The 4011-nt window shown below is 37.9% G+C and overlaps 1 long non-coding RNA gene across 3 annotated transcripts in view; it reads left to right on the top strand.

Moving 5' to 3' along the window:
* Positions 1–533: 533 nt before the first annotated feature.
* The window catches only part of LOC116086015, a 58021-nt gene continuing 54543 nt past the window's right edge, over positions 534–4011 (top strand). For all 3 annotated transcript variants that reach the window (XR_004116786.1, XR_004116788.1, XR_004116787.1), the window contains exon 1: positions 534–651. This is a non-coding gene — a long non-coding RNA (uncharacterized LOC116086015). The remainder of the gene's footprint in view (positions 652–4011) is intronic.

Genomic DNA, 4011 nt, shown 5'->3' with positions numbered 1-4011 from the left:
TGTTCTTTACTAGGGAACATACAAAGACAAGATGGGCTAGAAATCTCCAATAAAGAATAAAAGGGCATATACTAACCACCCAGAAAAATAAATACTTTAATAAAATACCAAGACCAAAAGCAATTTGGGGAGGAAAGGGTTTACTTAGATTACATTTCCATATCATAGTCTATCACTAACAGAAGCCAGGGCAGAAGCTAGAGAAAAAACCTGGAAGAAGGAGCTGAAGCAGAAACAGGAGTGCTGTTTACTGGCTTGCTCTGTATAGTTTGTATGGTTTGCTTTCTGTACAACTCAGCCCTCCCTACCCAAGGGTGGTACCCACAATGGTCTAGGCCCTCCCACAGTAATCATTAATTTTAAAAAATGTCCCCACAGACCTGGCTACATGCCAGTTTGATGGAGGTGTTTTCTCAATTGATGTTCTCTGTTCTGAGATGACTCTATGTTGTGTCAAGTTGGAAGAAAAAAAAAAACTAGCCAGCACACCCATAACTGTCAAAAACAACCTAGAATCCTCTGAGAGGGGACTCCTAACTGCAGAATTATTCAGATCCGATTATCCTGTATACATGCCTGTGGAGAACTGTCTGGACTGTTAGTTGATATAGAAAATCCCAGTTCGTCATGAGATGTACCATACCTGGACAGGTAGGTTGGGTATAAAACTGTGAGCTCAGCATAACCCTGGTAGTGAGCCAGCAAAGAGTGCTGTGCCCTGTTTTCCTCTTCAAGCTCTTGCTTGAATTCTTGCCCTAACAACCTTCAATGGTGGACTGTGATCTGGAAGCTTAAGCCAAAAACTTCCTTTCTTTCCCAAGTTGTTTTCATGATGTTTGTCCTAGCAACAGAATGGAACTAGAAGAGCTGAGCTGAGAGATGAGCATGGCTATATTAAGATCTGTGTGAGAGATTTCCACTGTGCTGTGAGTGTTCCATGCTGATTGCATCATTTTCAGGACTCTAGCTGTGATGTTGTTATCATCAGTTTTGTATGAGCCTATCATACAAAAATAAAATCTAAACAAGAACAACAACAAAAACAACAAATCTATGCACAGAGCACAATAAATGTACTATTTTAGAACTGTATAATACTTATGTTAAAGTGAAAAGTTTAGAAGAACAATACATGTTTTAAAAGCAAGGAGCATAGCATTGGATTTGAGACTGGGGTTCTCCTCTGTTGTCCAGGTTGTTGTCACAACCCTGGTCTTCTAATTTGAGAGATATTCAGATGAGAAAGCATCCTTGATAGGAAAACTGATTCCCAAAGTCAGTTTTCAACTCTAATTCCTCTAAGGCGGTGGCACCATGGTCATATATCAGATATCCTGCCTATCAGCTATTTATGTTAGGATTTATAACAGCAGCAAAATCATGGTTATGAAGTAGCAATGAGGTAATTCTACGGTTGGCAGTCACCACAACATGAGGAACTGTGTTAAAGAGTTGCAGCATTAGAAAGGTTGAGATTCACTGTTCCATGGCTTCTTTTCCCTGTAAGAACTATCTCCATGGAATATACCTTTCTCTTTACTAATGAAATTAAATGCATAAAGTCTATCCCTAATTTGTAAAAATATTTATGCTTAAGTGTGACTGGGAATCTTGTAAACAGGCAAGGTCAATGTAAGCTCACTACATTTCTTAAAAGATCCATCAGCTCAGCGAGGCAGCATTTCCTTTAAATTTTAGTTACTAGAAGCTAACTTAAGATTGAATTATAATGTCTTCTCATAGAAATGTCTATAAAAGAAATATTTCCTTTCTAGCTGCTTGAGATTTCCAGAAGTCCCAACTTTTCCCATGCCCTGGTTTCACAGGGTGGAGGAATAACCCATATGTGTGTGGTGGGGGCCTTTAATTCACATTAGCTTCAGGAATGTTAGCTTTGGCAGGGTTGTTAGGGCTACCATGTTTACATGACATTTAGGGGACGTTTCTTCTGGTCTTCTGTCCTTCACCAGCTGATAGACACCAACATTGTCTCAATAGGAATCTAATACCGGAAGCTAGTCTATTTTACTACATTCAAACAATGTTTCTTTAATGTTATTTCCCTTGCCAAAAAATCTACAAGATCCTAAAGGAATGTTAAGGAAATAAAGCTATTATTTAGATACCACATGATATTAATGTTTGCTAGGATTTTTTCTTTAGACATTCTTCTGTTTAAATGGCAGAATTATTGATATACTCCTTAAAATAACAGAATGATCTAATACCATGTATGCATCTCATATTTTGTAATATAGATAAAGCTCTGGAATAGATGGTATTTTTGGAGTGGGTATTCTCATAATATTATTATTTAACTATGGAACTAATTAAGATCTTTAAACTTAAGGTTGGGATCTATTCTTTAAGGCAGGGGCCTTAAAAGAATAAGACACTGGTAGTCATTGTGAAAAATCGTGAAATTGTCATACTTGAGTTCTACTTGGGAATGCAAAGTATATGTTTAGTTCAGTTTTCAAGCTGGCATATATCCTTCCTTTTGACATTGTAGCACAATATTGGTATCTAAAAATAATACTCTTAAGAAACTCAAAAACAAGTTATAAAAAATTTACAAAAAAGACAACATTTTAATTAAGTAAATTGAGGATTTATGTGAGGTTGCATCATAGCTGTCTTCTGTCTCATGTGGCCGCATGCAGTTAGCAGTTCCCATGCCTGCTTACGGCATTTATTGATCACAAATTTTTACTGGAATCCATCACTAGGCTTGTCATGGCTAGTGTGAGGAGGGACTAATAGAAAATGAACTTAGCACATAGTGTTGAGATCTACAGTGAAGGTAAATGCTGTAAGGAAACACATGTATGATACTGGGTTTAAACTCTAAATTCCATGTAAGCAGGAATCTCCCCTTCCCTATATTATGAATATCACGTAAGTCCAAAGTTTTCCTTTGCTAGGTTACTGGCATTCAGTACATCTTCTGTAGAGACCTGGTAATCCATATTAAGGCAGCCTGCTGCCAAGAAGACCAATGCACTCATGAAAATTGCTTGGAAAACCTTTGTTGCTCTGGATAGAGTACTGCTGAGAGCAGATGTAACATTAGTGACTGATGTGTATCACAGGTTCAGAAGGAATTGGACCCCAGAGGACACTCCATGAGATGTTCACATTTAGAATGTCAAATCTCTCCCTATGACTCTGATTCACTGAGGTTTTTCTTCTTGCCCTAATAAACCAAACTGATAGATTTATATAGTTTACAAACTTCTCCTGAACAAGGTTGCAGAAAAAAAATGAAACTGAACTGTACTCCCTTATAAAAACCAGCTTCCTGAGTGATGTACAAATAGACATCAGAAGAAAGTATGTTGAGGATTTTCTTCTCCCAAACTTCTTATTTGACACAGAGACCAGCAGGCTTTTTGAAGTAAAACTGACTCTCCCCATTGCCCAAAGTGACCTTAGGTTTCCCTGTGTAAAATCCAGCTCTCTGCACTCCAGACTGTTGGACAGTGTTCATGTCTGGTTTGTCTGATTTGATTAGGAACTCCTTCTCAGGCAAGAGCTTTGTCTGTTTCTATGTTCCCTACAGTACCTAACTTGTTGCTGGCATTCCCCCAGTGCCAAGGAACATTCAGTTAAAGTTGTCTTCCTCATGCCCATGTCCTTTCTGACCCACATTTCATATTTGTGTCTGGGTATAAGCTTCCTGTGTTACTAAATCACCTTTGGGCTGATCTTCTTAGGAAATTAGGGCATGAGGTTGAGTGTTTTGCCACTGTGAGTTTGAGATTTGGGCACATATATGGCTGAAGTATGCTAGGCTATGCAAAGGGAAAATGTTTCTAAAATAAAAAAAATTCCTTTTCTGTAATGGTTATGGGGATCTGTGTCAGCCACAAATACAGAGTGGTTACCAGATAAGAGCATAAAGCCAGTAGATCCCTGAATGTAAGCATTTCACCATAGTTTCTCTGTTCTTTAAGGGAAATGTTCAATTTTTTATTTCACCAATGAGTCTTTGAAACTGAACTTTTAAAA

The sequence above is a fragment of the Mastomys coucha genome, unplaced genomic scaffold (assembly GCF_008632895.1).
Source record: "Mastomys coucha isolate ucsf_1 unplaced genomic scaffold, UCSF_Mcou_1 pScaffold12, whole genome shotgun sequence".
Lineage (NCBI taxonomy): Eukaryota > Metazoa > Chordata > Mammalia > Rodentia > Muridae > Mastomys > Mastomys coucha.
The sequence above is the reverse complement of the archived record's forward strand: the minus strand, read 5'-3'. Positions and strand labels throughout refer to the sequence as shown.